Source organism: Mercenaria mercenaria, chromosome 1 (assembly GCF_021730395.1).
Source record: "Mercenaria mercenaria strain notata chromosome 1, MADL_Memer_1, whole genome shotgun sequence".
Lineage (NCBI taxonomy): Eukaryota > Metazoa > Mollusca > Bivalvia > Venerida > Veneridae > Mercenaria > Mercenaria mercenaria.
This window is the reverse complement of record NC_069361.1, coordinates 99,700,542-99,723,715: the sequence shown is the minus strand read 5'-3', so window position 1 is coordinate 99,723,715 and position 23,174 is coordinate 99,700,542. Positions and strand designations below refer to the sequence as shown.

General features: G+C 33.6%; 1 protein-coding gene across 1 annotated transcript in view; it reads left to right on the top strand.

Annotated features, from left to right (window-relative positions):
• The first annotated feature begins 13,101 nt into the window (after nt 1-13,101).
• The window catches only part of LOC128546996 (uncharacterized), a 30,821-nt gene continuing 20,748 nt past the window's right edge, over nt 13,102-23,174 (top strand). Inside the window, exon 1 of the mRNA XM_053518472.1 lies at nt 13,102-13,480. The gene's annotated coding sequence lies outside the window, so the exon portion shown is untranslated. The remainder of the gene's footprint in view (nt 13,481-23,174) is intronic.

Below are 23,174 nucleotides of genomic sequence, written 5' to 3'. Positions count from 1 at the left end.
CAAAGAATTCACACATCGAATCATAATAGACTGACCGGGTCAATGTCTTATTGCCGTATTTACTCTACTGAAAGTGGTAACAGAGGATTTAACAATTTATATTAAATAACTAGCGTAAATACTTACCTGATATTTTTAGGCCGTATAAAACAGACATTGCAACCAAAATTTTACAAGATGATCATTTTATATTTATATAGATGTGCCCTAGAAGGAACTTTTGCTATGCTTTAACTTGTTGTAAAATTTAGATAAAAAATGACAGAACTGTTCCTTGGCGCCAAATGGTAGGTCGTCACTCTCCTTTGTTTATACACGTCAGGACCGGAAATGATAATACGTCTTGCGGAGTAGTTAAATTAGGGCGCAAATGATGCACAGCTAATAACTAACTCCGTGTGTGTGTAAAGTAATCAAGACAGTTGAACTGCGTGAAGACCTGACGTCAGTATAATATCGTTGTGACGATTTTAGTCATATTAGAATTGTTGTTAATGTCATGAACATGCGCCGAAATAATTATTTCCTTTATAAATTATAAATGGAACGTTTTTTATGTTTCCTTCAAAACTAAACTAAAGAGTGTATATAATTTGGAAAACTACTCTTTACACTTTTATATCTTAAATATCTATGTATTGAAAATTAGTAATGTAAGGTTACGTTTCTGGGCTTCGTTCTTCCATAGTGTCTATACATGTTGGATCTTTATTCCTTTTAGTTTAATTTTACATCCATATATTTCTGATTACACTGAACGGTGGGTATATCCGTGAACGATGCATTTGAAAGTTTTGTTCATGAGATACTAAGAATTTGTCACCAGTACAAAATATTTTTGTTTTTAATTTACACTCGGTCACCTTCGATGCTTACACTTTTCCCAGAGGTCAATGTCTTTATTTGCCACCACAGGTATTAGATATTTTGTTATTGTTGTAAGCCATCTCTCTGTATGACATCCATTGAATTCGGAAAATGACAATAATTGTGTATCGTATTTGATTGGTTTCTAGTTTCAGTTTTTCCTTATAAAATTTGATCTTTATGAATGAGTTTATGTGCAAATCGTTTCTAAATGATGTTGAATGGAACCTATTTGTATTATTTACTAACGAAAATATATTCTGTGTCTGCAAATCATTAGAAACATTGTTTGTCGCAGACTTTAACATTTTAACCAGTTAAAATTCAACTTAAATTAGTTAACGGCCGTTGAGATATAGGATCTTCTTTATATTTTATCGATTTGTTAAAATATCATCACGATAATCTTTAAGTGCCATGTGGGCGCCATACAAAACTTCCCAGTACTTTGACTTAGTGTTAATATATTTTCTGGCTCTCTTGGATCATGAAGTAAAATAGTATTTCCGCTAAAGCCTGTCTGGGGAGCGTAATAGATGTTGAACTGTTGGTTACTTGTCATAAACATACTGAGCCTGTTGCTGTATTTTAAACAACAGCAATCTCTAAGTACCGTGTAACGACCGTTAAAAGTCTTCCCGTATTTAGACTCAGGGTTGTTATATTCTCTGGTCCTTTTTATAGTGATGTCTATTTAATGGTTTATGATAAGTTAGAGTTAAATTCGGGACCAGTAAATTACCAGTAAATAACCAGTAAATATCGACGATAACTTAACTGTTTATCGATTTTTCATCAAAATAAAAGAAGTATCCGAAACAAATTAGATTTTGTTTGTGACAGTTGGTTTGACTTTGATGTTCTCTGCATCACCGAGACGCACCTTGATACTTCAGTGGACACAAATATTTTAATGTTAGACCACTTTGGTGAACTATATCGTAAGGATAGTACTTGTAATTCAGAAAGCATTTTAACGTATATCACATAACATTTAATATCTAGCAGAATTCCTGATCTAGAAATAACACTACCTGCATCATTAAAGGTTGAAGTAAAATGTCGCGATGAAGTATATCTGATTGCTACTGTATATAGGCCACCTAATACATCTGTCGGTTTTTGGGACAGGTTCAACATTTCTATGGAACGTGCTTTCGACATTAGCTGTAAAATCCTCATTTTAGGAGACATAAATGAAGACCAGCTTAATCTGAACAATCATAAACTGCGAGATATATCAATTTTGAACCATATGCACAACGTTATAGTGGAACCTACGCAAATTACGCCAAATTCACCCACACTTCCAGACCCTATTGTTATTTCAAACAGTTTTTCCGTTTTACACCAAGGAGTATTTAATACTTCGGCAAACATTAGTGATTATTTAGGTACATTCGTTTACTTTGAATTTGACCGACCTTCTTCAGGACCGTGTAAAAGACGTGTTTGGAACTATGAACATGCAGACTTTTAAAAATGAAGGAAATAGGTTGGCATTCACTTAAAGACAGGCGTACTATTCAAAAACTTGTAACCGTTTATAAAGCAAGACAAGGAAACTTGCCAAATTATCTAACAGGTGTATTTCCTGCAACAGTTTCTGAATCTACTCCCTATCCTCTTCGTAATAAAAACGACTATGAAACATTAATTCTTCGTATTAATTCATCTTTTATTCCATCAGAAACTTCTCTTTGGAATAATCTTGAACCAGACATAAGAAACTTGGAATTAATAAGTACTTTTAAAGCTAAACTAAAGACAAAATTTAAAGCGCATACGATTCTTAAGTACTACTATATATGTGACAGACAAATTTCAGCATATCGTGCACGCATGTGTAATTATTGTAGTAACCTAAATGGCGATTTTTCTTCGTAACGATCCTATGTGCGAATATAGCCATCAAATTGAGGACGCAGAACATTTCTTCTTCGACAATTATTATTCTTAAACTCAGAGAATTAACATTTTTCGCGATACTCGTATTTTTCACCCGCATAATTTAGAAGTTTTGCTCTTCGGTAGCGATAGATATACGGATGAAGAGAACAAGAACAAATATATATTCTTACAGGTTCAAAAATGCATAAAACAGACCGGAAGATTTAAATAGATATGCACTTAATTATAAATGAAACGTAAAGATGTGAATATTGAAATGTCTTGTATACAAGATTGAATTCCCAAGGAGTTGGACAACTTCCTGATCGCCTCCACCCCCAATCCCCCTCCTCTCTCTCTCTCTCTCGCTCTCGCTCTCTCTCTCTCTCTCTCCCCCCCCCCTCTCTCTCTCTCTCTCTCTCTCTCTCTTTCTCTCTTTCTCTCTCTGTTTCCTATTGTACGGAATCAAATGGACATATATTTCAGACAAAGGCAGAATTTTTCAATTTGACTGGTAAATATCAAAGACCAAACATTTTGTGATGCATGGAGTCAGTTTATATTGATCTTAATAGTCTAAATTATTTTTGTTAAGCTACTGAGTAAGGCACGTGTGCGTAGTTAAAAATAAACAAAATCATAGTTAAACATACAAATTCCTTAATCATTAAACATATCACTTGAAACTTGGGGAATTGTGCGAGAGGTGCACATTAACTACGGATGTTAAACCTACTATAAAGATAATTTAACGTTGAGTTTCTTAACAAATATTTTAGTATAATCATAAATAACAGGCAAAGCTATTTAACTTAAGAATGATAAATAAATAGGAAATGCATTTCGAAATATTTCAGTATTCAAGTCCTAAACTTTTACTTTCCGCGTTAAAATGGAAACATAAACCTTAAAAGAAGAAATACTTGTTTTTACTTTAAAATAGAATATCATAAATACACTTACCTGTATAACAATATAAATGTGTTTAATGTCCGGAGAGGCTATTTGGCCTTCCAGAATTAAGCCTACATTTATAAGCCACTGGTAGCCATTGGTTACAGAAATCCGCGACAAACATTCACGGATTTGCCATACAGGAGAACTAAGAGCGATTGCTGTAATCTATTTACATTTTTTCAAAATTATTTGGTCATAAAATAGCTCTATGACAACACCCCCTTGTTAAAAGTTAAGTGTTTTATATTTTATTTTTAAAATTATTTCGGCTTGCAGTTTGTATATTTTTACTGACTCTTTTTCTTTTCTTGTATGTACATGCCGCGTAAATTTCTTGAACATACATGCCAAATGATCAACACAGAAGTTGTAAACAGTTGTTACACAATTAATTATAATTCTGAAAAATCCAAAGCCAAAGTTTAGCCCGTAATGAAGATATTTAATTTTCAAAAGTTATTGATATCTGATCAGAACATGACTGACATACGACTAGCATTGCTCTCAAAAAGTACAAACTGTCAACAACTTCTATGTGTATGTTCAAGAAATTTACGCGGCATGTTAGCCTTATGACAATACCAGTATACTCTTTTCTCGTCCTTTTGGATAATGGAGTCCATTGAATATTTTGAATGATAGATAAACTTAAAACTTAAGGATGCTTAAAACTATTTATGCACGATGGTCGGTTATACGTTGGGTGTTATAATTTGCACCCTCGTGATATTATTTCGTACGACTTATATTGCAAAATTTAGATAAAATATGATAGAACTGTTTATTTGTGCATGTATGGCGCAAAATGGTAGGCCGTCGGGCTCTTTTGTTTATACACGCCAGGACCGGAAATGCTAATACGTCTTGCGGAATAGTGCCATAAGGGCGCAAATGATGGCGAATTATTCTGCACAACTAATAACCAACTCTGTGTGGGGGTAAAATAAGTAAGACAGTAATGATATGTAACATTTCGTTTTAAACATGTTTTTAAGTAAAATATTTGATTAAATTTGAAAGCGCTATTTCCCGATGCGTACATGGCGCTAAATATTACGTCGACTGACGTCGACATGGTATCGTGGTGATGATTAAAGCATTGTTATTCATATTATCATTAACCTTTATATTAACTTTTTGAAATAAAATGCACATCTTGTTGATGCATATGTAAAGCACTCCGTCTGTTATATCACGTTGTTTCAATTGTCTTGGGTGACACTATTTCCAGTGTGTGATTCCGTTGCGTTTCATGTGCCCACGTACATTAATTATTTATTTTCATATAGCATAAAGTGCATATCGGCCGCATAATTTCCAATTCTAGCATACGTACTAGCACATCATTTATTTTAAAAATGTACTTATCTAATATAATATCGTCTGATGAACTGTTTATGTAAATACGGTATTTTAAATAATGAATTAACTAATACCAAGTCACACTCTGTGTCCCAACCAAATCAACCCGATATTGTAGTTCTGATTTCACTTTTGCAGTTATGATTGATGACAAGCAAAACAAATTACTTAGATTTATATGCACTGGATCTCAGATTTCATAAACAGTGTTACATGTATAAGGCTCGTATCATTTCAAATTCCAATACGATCCTTTGGAATTGCTATATAGACATATAGCAAAATTTATATGCATGAGTCTACGATAAAATATGTTTTGCACCTACGATTGTAACCTTAGAGATTCTACCTCTATTCGACTATATACGAAAACGGTAGTAAAAACAATATTCCATAATCAAATAAATATGCTAAAACGTCGCACCAACTTATATGTGTGGCGATCTCTTAAATTCCTAACGAGCAAACTTGCTCAAGTATATAAGGCAGCAGTGACGTCACATAACACTAGCTTAAATAACAAAATGCATTTTAAATAGATAACTTGCGAATTGTTTCTTTGCTAGAAATACCCGCAAACCTGTTATGTTATGCTTTGCAAACGGTGTGTGAAAACAATGGAGTTCAACAGTCAGTGCAAACTTTGTGTGGTTTAAGAATAAATGTGTACTTATAGTTTCATCGGTGAATAAGATATAGGCAGTCATTATTTTATTGACTGATAAAAAAATACGGGCACATTTATTACTGCTTAATTCTAGTTCTGGGAATCTTACTAATGATATTGTCAAACTTCTAGTTCAGGCAATCTTACTGATGATGTTGTCAAACTTCTAGTTCAGGCAATCTTGCTAATGATTTGTCAAACTTCTAGTTCAGGCAATCTTGCTAATGATGTTGTCAATCTTCTAGTTCAGGCAATCTTGCTAATGATGTTGTCAAACTTCTAGTTCAGGCAATCTTACTAATGATATTGTCAAACTTCTAGTTCAGGCAATCTTACTAATGATATTGTCAAACTTTTAGTTCAGGCAATCTTACTAATGATATTGTCAAACTTCTAGTTCAGGCAATCTTACTAATGATGTTGTCAAACTTTAAGTTCAGGCAATCTTACTAATGATGTTGTCAAACTTCTAGTTCAGGCAATCTTACTAATGATATTGTCGGACTTTTACCATCATGTTTTTACGGGCACATTTATTACTGCTGAATTCTAGTTCAGGCAGTCTTGCTAATGATGTTGTCAAACTTTTAGTTCAGGCAATCTTATAACTGATATTATCAAACTTCTAGTTCAGGCAATCTTACTAATAATATTGTCAAACTTTTACCATCGTGTTTTTACGGGCACATTTATTACTGCTGAATTCTAGTTCAGGCAATCTTGCTAATGATGTTGTCAAACTTTTAGTTCAGGCAATCTTACTAATGATATTGTCAAACTTCTAGTTCAGGCAATCTTACTAATGATGTTGTCAAACTTTTACCATCATGTTTTTACGGGCACATTTATTACTGCTTAATTCTAGTTCAGGCAATCTTACTAATGATATTGTCAAACTTTTACCATCATGTTTTTACGGGCACATTTATTACTGCTTAATTCTAGTTCAGGCAATCTTACTAATGATATTGTCAAACTTTTACCATCATGTTTTTACGGGCACATTTATTTCTGCTGAATTCTAGTTCAGGCAATCTTACTAATGATATTGTCAAACTTTTACCATCATGTCTTAATACTGTCAACGAGCAAGTGAAAAGTTACTATGATGAAGGTAATGAGAACTTCCAATCAAGAACTTCCAAATTGCATCTGTCATTACATACTTTTCTCTTTTTTATATACTGCTCTACCAAATACTCTTATTAAAGAAAACTGATAAATATTTGCTCGGGAGAAACGTCTATTTCATTGATTCCAATTAACAGTGTTAAATTGCCTAATTTTGTGTCGCTCAACAGTACTGACTAACCTTATTGTAATACGAATCTTTTGGTATGAGTTTGTAACTTTGTTAATGCATGGCTTACCAAAATACATGATAAAGCGTTTTAGTTTTCATAATAAATAACTCATATATTTGTTTTTCTAAGTTTTATGAAATGTCGAAATATAACTCTAAAAGTTAATCGACCGTTAGCTTAATCGCCTGTTAAAGTTTCGAACAACTGGGCCCATATCATAAATGTTGACTATTACAATTGATAGTTATACATTATTCTTTAACTTCAATAGACTTATAATATATCTTTCAAATTAATGATAAAAATATGCATTTTACCTTTGTTTCAGTTCCTAGTAATCTAACAAATGAAGGTAACGTATGTGATTAAGGTTTTGGCAACAATATATGACTGAATGCATGGACAATAAAAAGTTATATACCAATAAATGCAGTAGATTTTGATAAACGTTCAAGTCTTACAAGTCTTACAAAGTGAAAAAGTTGAAAATATTACAATTTAGTATTGCAATGACTGAAAAATTTAATAAATAATTGAACCACTCTATTTGGCAACATGCTAATTTTACTATTTTTAGCACAATGATGCTTATCACACCGCTAATTATGTAACGCAATGGATGCTTTATCGTGAATTTTGGTAAGCCATGCATTAACAGAATTAAATCAAAGCCATGAAAGGACTGATTGCCAGTGCTTATTGAGTGATATTTCAACCGATACACTTGCAGAATCAACATTTCATTGTGTATAGACCGGTCATGATTTGAACAATGTTGGTAGAGATCAACTAGACAACGCCACATGCCAAATATCTAAGCTCTGTGCATTGTGGTTCAAGACAAGAAGATTTTAAAGGTTTTCCCTATACATCTATATGTCAAGCTAAGTTCAACCCTAATCCTTACCCTAAACCCTAACCCTAAACACTAACCCCTGCTACCCTAGAGCGGTGTGATTTCGAATATTTCGAATGTGAATATAACGTTCATAATTATTCTAGAATCCGTTGCTGCTTGTTTTTGTTGTTAAAAACAGTAGTCCTCATGCAGTTACTCACACACTCACACAATACCAAGATTATAAAAAATAAATATGGGACTATTTTTTACATGTCCAGAATATTTGTGTGATGCGGTCACATAGAAATAGAAGGAAAACTCAAACGACGCGAGGTTGAAACTTGGTAGTTGATTTAGAGCTATAGCCAGTTGCACACATGCACACACGCATAAGCGAGAAAAAACAACAGCCGGGCACCGCCGGCCAAAAATATAGTGGGCACGATAACTCACTCTTTACCAACTTTTAGTAACATCTCTAAACCGATAAAGCGGGACAGCTTTACCTATCATAAAAATCAATAAAAACAATAATCCAATATCAGCGCTACCGCACGCATTCGTCGATTGCATAGTTATTAAAGGTGAGGGCGTGCATTTGCAAGGGAGCGCAAATGCAAGGGGAAGGGGTGGGAAGGGGGCGATGGGGGTAGCGAGGAGAAAGAGGAAAGAAACGCCAACAACAAACAAGACAACATACGCAACACAGAATACGAGACGGACAGAAAACAAGATGAAAATAGGGGTACCGCATAGGAACGGTCAGTAACCTATATAAAGGAAACTGAGAATTTAAACGCGTTTAGGGCATGCCAACCTCTTACTTACCGTATTTTCAAAAAGTTAGACAAGGCAGTGTAAATAAAATCACTGCCCACTGAGAAAGGCTCTAATATTAGGGACAAAAAAAACCAGATCATATAAAGTAAAACATAAAATTAGGGTCAATTAAAAAGGATAATTACACCGATGTACTCAACAACAAGTCAGAGCACCAAGAGCCTAACTTTTAAGGGCAGGACTAAACAAGCTGCAAGACAAAATTCCACTCCCTCCGTCCGTTTTTTTAGGAATTAGGAGGAAACCATCAAGGAGTCTTACACTTTATTAGATTTTCACATTGTATCCTCTTTAATCCTTACCCTAAACCTAAACAGGCTGGTCTGTATCCATGCTGATGGCAAATGCACTATATTGGTTTTCTCATGGTGCAGCTCAATTTATTATTATATTGACTGGTGCTCTCAAAGTGCACGAATCACATCAGGTGTAACTGAATTTGAACTGTGATAATGATATTATAGATGATGTTTAAGATGCTACTAGTGTTTAGATCCACAATTCATGTTTCTGTATTAAATGACAGACATGCCAAACTTATTTTTCTTGCAGTAGGCTTCTATTTTTTTATTTCTCCTTTTAATCTGATGCTTAGTAAACACAAGGTTAGCTAAAAACGGAAAATTAAGACCTACATACACAGCTTAAAATATCTGTAATATGACAAATAAAATGTTTTATTTCATTTATAATAGATGATAGTCAAAATAAATGCCCTGTATAACAAAGAGCATGATAGTAACGTATCTGGTTTTTGAGTTTTCATTACCATTAAATAACAACCTTTAAAAATGTATTTTCAACTAGCATAGACAGCCCATGTAAAGTATTGCCTACTTTTCAACACAACACTAGAAAAAAGTTGATTTTTCACCAAAGTGCAATTTGGAATAAGACAGTCTTACGTTGAATCAATGATTCTGGCTTCTGATTATGAGAGAGCGTTTTTACTAGCTGAGTATTTTTAAACGCTACACTAAATTGACTATAGTCTGTCCCACCTAATTTTGGACCTCAACTTTGGGTTGATATGAAGAAATGAAGCGGGATCAAAGAACATAAAACATGTTTTTGTGAATAAAAAAAAAGTCACCCTCGAGAATTTCAAGGATTTTTGAAACAATCGTCTGGTTTTCCCGTGGGACTTAATTTCAGTTTCTCTATGGGAATTAGCTGTTGTTTATTTCTGGTCGCCATTGCAAAATATTCTCTATTTTGGAGATTTTCGGGAAATTTCACGTGTTATTCCGTGGGGACGTTTCACACTTATTTTTTTACACTTAGCTATTTTTCCTCCCGTAAGAAACAGAATGGGTTTGAAATAGAATTTACAATTTAGTAAACAAACGAAATTTTGAAAAATGTAAAAATGAAAAAGAACTTACTTTGCACGAAAGAATCCCGACCATTAAGTAATGTATTCAGTTATAAATTCCTTTAATCATTATTCCATTTATCCTTAAATCCTTCCAAACGTTGTCCAGTTAAATGCACAATTTTCAAAGTCAGAAGTTTTACACCGGAAATCCATCGTCCGAAAATTGATCCAGTCAATCTGCGGCAGTCTTTCGAAGAATTTCAGGCAAATAACTGAACTATGCATTTGAAACAATATCATTAACCACAGTATTTTCCAAATGCATAATCCAGGAAGAATCTGTACGATACAAAGACGTCAACTGCTTCAGCCTCATTAGAATATAGCCTTCTACACATTTAAGCAGCTCGCCATGACACAATAACTTTTCAAACGCTAAATTCCAATTATGTCATACAATATATGACGTCACTAAATATCTCGAGCGATCAAGTGCATAGGTGGCAATGTCGACTCTTTTACGCATAGCTACCCCAACAATGATTAATTAAGTATATATTGAAGCTAACTTGAGACATGTATCTATTTTACGTCGATGCTAACGAGTAAGTACAAACACATTTTCAGAAAAAAAAAGCTGAAAACCTGAAACGGAAATAACTTTAATTTGAAGTACAAGAAAATACTACAAGTTTTGGACAGAGTTTGTTTTAATTTTCCGTGTCTGTTACTCAACAATAAATATATCTGACGTCGCTAACTGTGAGCAAACCCCCAAATGACGTTTGTATGGACGCCGCCATCTTGAAATGGACGTCGCGTCATTTTACAATGCAAGTCTATGGGGGAAAACATAAAATCTTGATTTTTAACTTCATTTTACATTTTTTCAAATAAATGAAAAAGGTGCCTTGAGATATTAACCGTCTGGTATTAACGATGTCATTTTTGACAGTTTTATATGTAGTATAAATAAATTATCGGAGGTCCAAAATTAGGTGGGACAGACTATAGTGACTATTTGTAAGATCCAACAACCTTTTTGTCAGGTTTGGGAGTACTGTTTTCCGGCAGGTTATTAGTATTTTCATAGGAATTAATTGCGTGCATATTGTCACAAGCTATTTCATGTGATTTTTATGGAGAATTGCTTTACAGTCTGTATTGTGCGAGGCTATGATTGTATTTGTTTTGAGACATACTGAATGTTTAGAATTAGCCTACTAGTATTTGATTGGGCATGTTGTGAATTCATGGCAACTAGCTTTAAACGCCCCCACCCCTCCCCGGCCACTGACTAGTTTGATACTCATTGTGCCCTTTGATGCTCCGACTTCTGCAGAGCCGCCTTATACAAACGTTTTTGTATGTAATTATTATTAATACGTACATGTGGTCAGCCCAGCCGCCAAGTACGTGTGCACGTTTTCAGATACTCCTACTTCCATATGAAATGCTGTATGGGCCCACTGCGTCTTTTAATTGTGGCTTTTTCTGTGGGACTTTTGTCCTTTATTTCTGCTGTGGTCACTGTACCTTTATTTAACTATTGACTATTTCTGTGTTCGCTATTCCTTGAATTGTGTCATTTAAATGTATCTGTAGTTCTTTCGTTCTCTCCTCTTATGATCTTTGCTTTTATTATATAAAAAGGTTTTATTTGAAAATCGGTTTCTTAGTTATGTTAAAGGCCAGATGTCATCTCATCGATTACATGAACCACAGTTTCTGAATACCACATTGCGTGCCATGATACTAATGCAGTTTTAATGAAACCGTGTTTGATACTTTCTTCGAAGACGTGACATGTGTCTTGTGTCAAACTAAAGCACGTTTAAAATGCAACTTCAATATGTTAATGCGAATGCATCATATTACATGTTCGGATATTGGTATTGGCGTATTGAACAATCTTGATGTGAAGAATGTATGAGTTGACATATTTACAGTCCCTCTTACTGATAGCATTGTTGAAAGAAAACTTCGTAAGATGGTTTTCATAATCTATTACATGCAATTGTTATTGATAAAATCTTGTTTTGAACATACCTATGGATTTCAGTATACATTTATATTCTTTTTTTGTGTGTTTAGATTGTAAGTATGACCGTAATGGATATTTTCTACGAAGCGTTATTTTTCAAGTTCCTAAACTGAAATAATCTCTGAACTTGATCTGATTGATAATGCATGTACACAGTTAGATAACAATGTCAGAATCATGATTATTTCTTCTATTTTTAGAGGTTAAAGTCGCACTGTCTCAATTTACATTATACGGCTACTTTCCAGTTTGGTTAGTTAAGAAAAATTCAAGGTGCCCCTCAAAACGTATTTAAAGCACGGACAGAAACCTGAGCAGAGCCACCTACACTTACGCACGCCAGCTTAATTGGTTCGCACGTGAAAGTATTCTATGTTGTTACTGTCAACCTGGAGCGGAAGATAGTTGCAAATGACCTGATGTCACCGATATGAACCACTTGTCTAATCCTCACTTATATCCGCTTGAAAGCAGCACCTATATCTTTTAATGTATGACATGGCTGTTTTTTTTTTCACTTTTACATGAAACTGGCTCTTACAAATTCGCCTGTCGGATGAATTATTCAAACGTTCTATCGGAGCCGCATCAAGAAAATATATATGTTTAGATATAGATCACTTAATACTAATATTGTGAGGTTTCTTTTAAGAAGAAATGTTGTAGAAGAAGTTTTTTGAGAATAAAATTCTTTTCTGGCAGTGTAATCGTAAATATTTTTGATTAGGATGTAGGCATAGGGCTGAAAAGACCACGAGACATGATATTTCTCTACAGCTTCAATAAATGGACTTCAGGTTATCTCTTGAATGGTCTTTCCGGCAATAACAGGCCTTTGTGGTGTGTAACAATTGATTGCATGTTCTCATTTCTTAGCCCAGACAACATTTACATGCAGAGATTTTTCAATTGGTTTTCCATTAGCCGTTATCTACTTGTAAATCTAAACAAGGCGTGCTAGTGAATTATCGATATCTAAATGGTGTATATAAACACCGAGATAAGTAAATATGACTTATTGTGGCGGTCCAGTCCAGGTGGGGGAAAACATTGGAAAAATTATATTAGCGCGTTTTGTCGTCTGCTGAATGCATTCAACATGTAATTAAAGAAAGAAAAACCTGAGAACTTTAAAAGGCCATAACGGGTCGTAGAAGAAATTGTTTAACTGAAGTAAATCTGTCAGATAAAGGTTTTAGGTAAATAAAGACACTTTTATCGACAACGACTTTTCACTTAGATGTGTTATATCTCAAAGACATTTAGAACGTTTTTAAACTATCGGATAATCAGAAGTGCTTTAAAGCTAATCTCGCAGGTAATTTAAAAGATAACCCGGAGATAAACACTGGAATTCAGAGCTCAGTACCGGTATTCGGAAATTATTCATGTAAGTATAGTCACTTTAACTTTTAAAATCGGATTTATTTTTGACTTTATGCTTATTGTCCATTACCGCTTGATTTTATTTTCCTTTTATGTTGATACAAGGACGGGCGAAATGCGATAGGTTATAGCGTTATTGTTCTGTGCTAATTTTATATCATTAATCATTCCTTTCCTGCTTTTATCATGACCTGCCTGTTTTGAAAGCCTTATCGAAAGTAAGATTTAATAAAATAAGGACTTTATTTTTATTGCCTTTTCCGCGTTCCTTTTAAGCTGGTAATATGACATAATTGTTTCCGCATACCACTTATTAAGCTGATAGTATGGCATCATTATTTCTGCGTTTCGAAAGCATTGTTCTGTGTTCCCTCAGAGCTGACAGCATGGCACCATTTCTCCGTGTTCCTGTTAAGCTGACAGCATGGCATCAATGCTCCATGTTCCTGTTAAGCTGACGGTATGGCATCATTGTTCCGTGTTCATGTTAAGCTGAATGCATGATAACTTTGTCTCCGCGTTTCTGTCGCGTTTATGTGAATCAGATAGCATGATATCCTCGTTTATGTCAAGTTGAAATTTTGACATCATTGTTTCTGCATTGGTAAATACATGTATATTGCGTTGGCGGCAAACCAAATAATGTTAAATCCTCATATATTTTAATGTATTTCAAATTCGTGACTTTTACACCCAGCTCAAGAGCCCAAGTCCACTAAATATGTGTATTTTTAATTAGTTTCGAACCAAAGACGTTTCGATAAGACTGTACCATTTTCATTTTGTGTTAAATAGTAGTACTATTATTCGAATTTTGTCATTTTTCAGTTCAGCCGCGGGATAAGCTACTTTCATATTACCGAAATATTTCTTTACATAGTTGTCGTAATTTGTAGAAATATAGTTCACAAGCCAACTTCAGTGACAAAATTTCGGGCGAATAATTTAAATACATTTGTAACTTGTCATTGCTGTTTTAATCATGACATGTGTTGTTAATGTGGTAAAATTAGTTTAAACATTTTGTCTTCCATTAAAAACCGGCCGTATATGTTTCTAAATAAATTTAATGCTGAACTGGCTGACTTGTTGACCTTGATTAAAGTTTTTTCTTTGCTTATGTTCATAACAATAATGAATTGAATGTCTGTAAACATTTTGACCGGGTGATGTGGAAAATTAATTTTTGGGATAATCCAATTCTTTTGTGTTCTTTCTTTCGTTTCTTTTCAATAACCAAACGATATACATATTTGAGGATTAATGCATTTAAATTTCAATAATACAGTCTGCGTGTTTAATACCCTTGATTCAATTTATTCGTTTGCATTAAACGCCATAGCGTGAAAATCGCGTTTGAGCTAATTAAAAAAGTTGAGGTTTCGTATTTTTGTAACTTGAGTCTTTGTCCATTACTTTGATTGAAAATGTAGAATTGTACTAATCTAGGGCTGATAAATCATTTTTTAAGTATGACAGTGTAAAATGTAGTGGTTCAATAAAGGCTTCGAGGTGGTAAAACGAAGCAAATATTTCCTATCAATCATCCATATTGTAGATAAACTTATAATTCAATACTTTTATGTTCTCTGTGTTGTTTTTGTAAATCATCTTTTCATATATTTGTTATCAGTAAATCCCACCTCTATGACCATTGATCAGTGCCGAGATGAAACAAACTTTCGGCGATATTAATGGGTTATATACATTTTAGCATTATTGACTGCCATAATGTATAGCCGTAAATTTTTTGTTCAGGAACCAAAGATAGAAAAATAAAATGGTAAATCTGTTGAGGAAAATATTTACATTTGATGTCTGTTTAAGACAGTAGTCTCTTTAAAATATATAAGCAGCTTGAGCGGGAAACTTCCTGTTTCAATATTTAATTGATTTCATGTTTCGAAATTTCTTTCCTGTTTCATGTCAAATACTGGAAATTTTTTCTAGTTGTTTTTTACCTGTTATTACCTATCATTTGACAAATCAGACACATGAGATGAGCTATTATCAAGTCGACCAATATTTGGCGTTCGACCCATCTGTCACAAAGATTATATCAAAACTGCACGTTCCGAAACATTGACTTTGAGAAACGAGTTTTTATGAATGAAAATGATAGCTGATCATATTACGCTAATTAAAATAACACTTATACCTTTCATACGAGACACCGAAATTATGCATTAAAAATTCTCCTTTGTCTATAGAAGCATACTATTGTATATAAATAACACTCTTCTATCCTTATGTAGCTTTATAAATATGTACACAAAATGATAAAGATAAAGCATTTCAGTACTATTATAGCCAATATATGTAATGATTGTGCCACATATATATATATTTTTTTCATTTCACGACTCCATATGTAAATCGCAGGTCCATAGTTTGTGATGTATGACCAGTCTATATTCAAAATATCTTACTGGGGTAATACGTGAAATAAAGTAAAATAAAATCAAAATAAAACTGTGAAATGTTATTTCTGATTTTATATAATAAAACACTTATTGAATGGCTGGTCAATAATAAAAAGCTATTGGGCCTTTGTCCTTGGACCTCATGCAATAGCTTTTACTATTGACCAACAATCCATTCAATAAATGTATAATACATTCTACTTTTAATTTTTACTTCTGATAATAAATGGTTTGAGTTGGTGCCTGTTAGGCGTGTTGTTATGATAAAAATCATATTAACAGTATCAGCTGTAAGAGTTCTTTCTTTATCTGCGGTATGAAAGTCACTATCATTTACATTAGCCCAATCAGACTCATTTCGTATCTATATATAACTTACTCAAGGTAACTGACCTTTTCAGGCGTAGCTCTTATTTGTTATTAGTAATTTGTTCGTATATTGTGGGTTTTTTTTTGTTCATTGATTAAAGTCTTTGATGCCCACATTTTTATTACTCCTTAATAATGTATTGGTTCAAATGAACCATGCTCACAGAAAATCTAATCGGTCATCTAGATTTATTGATATTTCCTCAACAGGTGTATATAAATTCCATTTAATAAACCAATTCGTCTTGCATTTCCCCGACTGAATGACCATTTACATAGGTTTAAATATGTTGCTTAGTATTTGTAAATGTAATGTTGATGCAGGGACGGAAATAAATACATACTCTTGAAAATCAATCACAGCCTTTTTTTGTTTGTATTATTATTATTGTGTAATAATTATAATAAAATATTATTATTACTACTACTAATACTTCTACTACTTTAATTATTATTTTTATTTTATTGCTTACTTTTTATAATCATTATTTTTTATATTATAATTATTATTATTAATACTGTTATAACTATTAGACATTTGCGAATTAAGTCTACGTGGACTGTGAACACCTAAGACGATAGATTTTTCAAGGGGACCATCTCAACATAATTTGATTATATTATGGGCGGTAGGAAAAAGAGTTTATAACGGCAATAGGGTTTGGGTTACTATATCATCACTATGCGGTAGGTGATATAAATTCGGATGTGCCTGTTTTTAGCTCGACTTTTTGAAAAAAAAATAGAGCTCTTGTACTCGCTCCGGCGTCGGAGTCGGCGTCGCCTTTGGTTAAAGTTTTTGATAAAGTCAAATATATCTGTTACTATCAAAGCTATTGACTTGAAACTTAAAATATTTACTGTCAAAGTCTACACCAGGAGAAATAATCCCCATAACTCTGATTTGAATATAGATAGAATTATGCCCCTTTTTAACTTAGAATTTCTGGTTTAAGTTTTTGATAAAGTCAAATATCTCTGTTACTATCAAAGCTATTGACTTGAAACTTAAAATAGTTATTTACTATCGAAGTCTACACCAGGAAAAACAATCTTCATTACTCTGATTTGAATTTTGACAGAAATATGCCCCTTTTTAACTTAGAATATTCGGTTAAAATTTTTGATAAACTCAAATATATCTGTTATTATCAAAGAAATTGACTTAAAATTTAAAATACTTTTTTACCATCAAAGGCTTCACCAGGAGAAATAATCCCCATAACTCTGGTTTGAATTTTGATAGAATAATGCCCCTCTTAACTACTATCGAAGTCTACACCAGGAAAATCAGTTCCCATAACTCTGATTTGAATTGTGACAGAATTATGTCCCTTTTGACATAGATTTTTTTTGGATAAATTTTTGTCAAATATCTGTTATTATTAAAGCTTTTGACTTGAAACTTAAAATACGTTTTTACTGTCAAAGTCTTCACGCAGAGAATTAATCCCCATTACTCTGATTTGAATTTTGACAGAGTTATGTCCCGTTTTAACTTAGAATCTTTTTACTGGCAAAGCTCTAATTCAGAGTCAATCACTGAAAAAAGTCGAGCGCGCTGTCTTACGGACAGCTCTTGTTCGGTGTTTCTGTCCATCAGAAAGAAAAATATGCTACACATATCGCAAAAAAGTATTATAGCGAGCAATGCGCTCTGCATGTCGTCATAATGTTGTGAAAATTTGTGCCAAGTTTCTTTAAAATCCTTCAAGCAGTGTAAGTGTTACACATCGCACTCGGAACAAAGTTATATGACCTTTGACCCCACTCTAATTGTGACATTGACCTTGTTTCGATGTGGTGGACATTTGTGCAATGTTTCTTTAAAATCCCTCAAACAGATCAAGAGTTACAGAGCGGACACGAAACAAAGTCATATGACCTTGACACCTAAGTGTGACCTTGACCTTAAAGTTGATACAGGCGCTCTGCACGTCGTCTTGATGTGGAGAACATTTGTCAAGTTTGTTTAAAATCCTTTAAGGGGTTCACGAGTTACAGAACGGAGTCGAAACGAAATTGCTTACGGACAGACGGACACAGACAGACAGACGGCCAGATGAACACCTGAGGTATCCCAAAATACGTCCCCTCATAATAATAACAAAGGAATGGAGGCGCAAGCTACTAGTATTACGTTTTCCACAGCTTTCACAATGACTTACCTTCTGACCTACATTTTGATCCCAGCTGACCCACTTTAGATTTTTCATGTCGGACGACGACGACGATGGAATATGGATACATTGCAATCAGACTAGCTCATCTTTGCAACTTAGACGCAGATGCGCAACTTCTAATATTAAATAATATTTCAGGAAAGTGTTATGACGCTAGATCAAATACTTTTTGCGATATATATATAACAAAACATTTCTCTGGTAAACAGACAGCCGGAAAGACAAATCCAAATCTTATCCTCCCCGCCGTTACATGACTGAAATACTGATGAAAAACGGCTTTAAACCCAAAACAAACAAACAAACAAAAATCTTATCCTGTTCGGCGACATAATAAGCCAGACCTTACCATCATTCTACCAAACATAAATTAAAATTATCATGTTGAGACGGTCCCCTTGAAAAATCGATCGTCTTAGGTGTTCACAGTCCACGTAGACTTAATTCGAAAATGTCTATTAGTAGCAGTACTACATTCATAACCTTCTCTCTGGAGTGCCTGATAGAACCATTTAAACTGCGCATGCGCGCTCTTGAACAGATAATCGCTACAGAATTTGCAAGCGTTACTGAATCGAATTTTGTGATGTACGCACGAGACGCACGTGCTTCTTATGATAAAACGATGGGCAAACATTGCCGGTTGTAAAAATAGATAAGACCTAAGCCTTTCACTCTGTATATAAATTTTCAGACCTATTAGAACTACACTTTAAAAAATCTCAGTTGATAAAGTGACCGATTAGAACTTTTCCTAGTTGTTTAGCAATATATCTGCATAAAATACATATGCATCTCTTGAAGTGCAAAGATTTAATGATAAACTCTATCGGTTAATAGATAGGTGTCGAGAAATGCAGTGGAAATATTAGAAACTGCATGTTTGGCGGAGCAGAGCTAATATTCCTTTTATCTTATATGCAGTTAAACTTATAAATAATAAATATTTGCTTTTCTTGCTTATTAAAATTGGAAATTATTGACGTTAACACGACACCCACTAAAATGACATCATTGGTGATGTGACACATGTAGATATGAAAAAGTGGATATGACAAACATTATAGCGCACGCTAACTGTAACGTCACATTGACAAAGTCATATCTTGTATGTCAAAATAAGTTAAGTTCACTTTTGAACAATAATTCTGGTTGAAATAGAAGTTTTATTTCGGGACAGGACATGACAAGCAAGTACTATTTAGAACATAAGACGATCCCGAGCACCAAAGACGGATTCAGTAGCTTAAAGTGTAGTAGACCGGATGTCAAGACAAGACAAATCATTATTTAAATGCGTAAACAGGACATAAATGTGTAGTGTAATAAGCACATCATTATGAACGTTTCTAGGGACAAATCAAAAGTTAGAAATTCTTTCAGTCCTGCGCCGAAGACCACCAGATTCATACTTGAATCATATTTTCATAATATTTCAGTACAAACCTCTCCCTGGCCCTTCCATCCGTGATCTTTACAAAGAGGTTTTATCTTTGCGAAAAATAGTTTATTTCTTAAATCTTTATGAAGCTACTGATTACTTACATAAATACAGCATTTGTATTATTGCAGGATGTCAGAATAACGCGTGTATCTATTGATCTCGCGATAGCTTTCACTTATATGAACAGTGCCAGGTTTCGTCAGACAAAGTAGCGTATCAATTAAGACCATTTGGGGGAGAATCAATTATTCATTTTGTACAATCTATTGTTGCCCAATCTACCTATGATGTATTACAAGAGAAAGTTTTCCCATGGGCAAAATTATATAGTCTATGTATACCATGTAAACATTTGAAATATTGATGAATGAGCGTATAAATGCCACTGTAATCTGTTTAACCAAATACCAGCTAAAACATAAAATACCAATAAGATTCTATCGTATACCTTTGCGTTACAATAAATTACATATGCCTGTCTTTGCTTGGCTTTATAGCAAGGTGAAAGTACAAAAAAAAGTACAAGTCACACTTTCATATTATGGCGTCCCGAACCTTGTTGGCAGGGACCATTCTGCATTAATCGCCTGATTATCTGATCTTGGTTGTTTCCCTTACAGCCACTCCATGGATCGATTTAGACTTTAAGGTTACACTCTACCAATTCAGTTCCTTCTTTATTTCATATAGACAACGAAATATTGAGACCTCATTTTCAGTACTTTTCAGCCTTTCAATGATATGAAAACCATATAATTATGGTCATTTAATATGACATGTCTTCTTATCAAAAATAGAAAAATATTGACATGTTATGTTACATATAAGAAAATTAATCTGTTCTGAAAAACGTCACCCTCTGAAAATGCTCCCATGAAAATACCCGGTTACCAATTACGCGTATGTAGACATTTTCTCAAGAATAAAACTAATACTTGGAAATTAACAATGAAAATGGTCTAGATCTTTTCTCAAACCATAAACGATAAAACTCAGCCAAAAATATAACTGCCATTTCCTCATATGACTCGTACCAGATTTCATCGCAGCATGGAACTACATTTTTGACTACTTCACATGTAACACTGAGTAGTCACTTCCTATTTGGTGTATTCAGTCCTTTAAGATCAGCCACGTTCCTCGTTCTTTAACTGTACTGTATTGTATTAACATACTAATTGTTTCGTTTTCCTCCGGGAAGATCACTGTAACGATTATGTGTTCAATTAATCATTTCAGATTTCTTTTTTGTCTTTTTTTTTACTCTCTTGATGTACCTTAAAGCTCTGAAATCCAGTGCTTATATTTGTTTGATAGATTTTTCATTACTTCCGTTTCACATTAAGTTAATGTTGGTTTATGTTGCTTTAGTTTTTTTTACAAACAATATGCACCTCTTCTGCTCCTAACAATGTTTGGGTCTTAGGTTCATTGCAGCAGACGACAATCTTGCCTGGTCGTTGACATTCGTTTTATATGTACATTGAACTGATTTCACGAGCACATTCGGGGACAATAGGAATGCCCACCGTCCGTCTGTCCGTCTCCCCGTCTGCAAGTCTGGATCCTCTGCAATTACTCAAAACGTATTCAAGCAAAGTTCATAAAACTTTGTATGTATATAGAGGACAATATGTAGATAATGTACATACATAACGTATGCTTGTAGGTCAAAGGTCAAGTTCACAATTGAAGGTCAAGTAAAATTGTTTTCTTTCCATAATTTTAATTGCATTGAAGGATTTTGTTTATTACTACACAGAAATATTTCCAATAATTAGACTATTTGTTGCGTACATAACCTATGGTTGTCAGTCAAAGGTCAAGGTCACTATTGAAGGTCAAGTTTAAATGTGTTTCCGCTCCATAATTTTCACGTGCATTGATGGATTATCTTAATACTGCACACTACTGTTCCCCATGTAAGATAGTCGGTTGTGTACATGATCTATGCCTGTAGGTCAATGTCGCTATTGAAATTTATGTAAAAATAGTTTTTGTTTCTTAGTTCCTAAATGCCTTGAAGCATTTTTAGTCTTAACACTGTGCCAACAACCACAAGGGACGAACACTAACAAAGTTTTATACCGGTAGGGATTTTCTGTATTGTCACTGCAATACTCGGTCACTTGTTTTAATTGAATTTTGATAGCTTTATAAATTTGCCATTTGCAGATGTATTTAAAAAACGAATCAAAGTGCTATAAATGCACATGAATATATAAAAAAAACCATAAACAAAGATCAGCAGCAACGATTTGAATACAATACATTCATTACCTGGTCTTACATTTTTATATAAACGATATGTCACTCTTTTTATATTTCCCCAATAGCAATAATTATGTCTAAATTGACAGTATTCTTTAAGCTTTCTCATTTATATCAATTACAAAACGATCTGGTTTGTTAAATTTCTTGTCAATTGGTTATTGGCAATGAAGAAGTAAAGAAATACTGCGTTAATTACATATCAAATGACAGAGAGATCTAATAAATGCGCAGTTCTTCGATCTTGATGTACAAGATTTCACCGCATGCAAATTTTAACTCAATTTAGGAACGGAAGTTTCGTAACAAAATTAATGCAACTAGTAAATTTCTAGTACTACTAGTACTATTTTTCGCGTCTTTGGTTTGACGAGACGAGAGATAAGATAAGATTTCTTTATTTCCTCCAGATTTGAAGAGTCACATACAATGTACAAAATGAATACAATGAATCTAAGCAGAAATGAGAAAACATAAATGCAAATATGGTAAATATACAGATACGATTATGAAACACGATTACTTAGCAAGTGATTAAATGATGTATATACATGTACATATGAACCGTTTATAGTCATACAACGTTTAGATTGCATTAGATAAGACTTGAAGAAAGCATATCTAAGCATGTCATAGAACACGTTATTTACATTTGTACAGAAATTTTGTTATATATTGTATTGAAAATACATGAGAATACAAATGTACATCTTTTGATGGAATCTCAATTATATGGATGCCTCTCATTAATCAGTATGCTTAGCGAAACGAAAAGAAAACATTATTGCTGAGGAAAGCCATATAGCAAATGCATTGCGGATAATGTTCATTTTATGCAAGGTGAAATTAAATATTTATTTTGTAAATCTAATTATTTAAAATATTGCACATAAAGTGTAATTGTCTCAAAATCATTTTAAAAGAAGAAATCCTTTTACTGTCTTGCATGTAAAACGATGGTAGACGTGAGAAAAGTCTTGGCTTACACAGCTCAGTGTTTAATCTAGC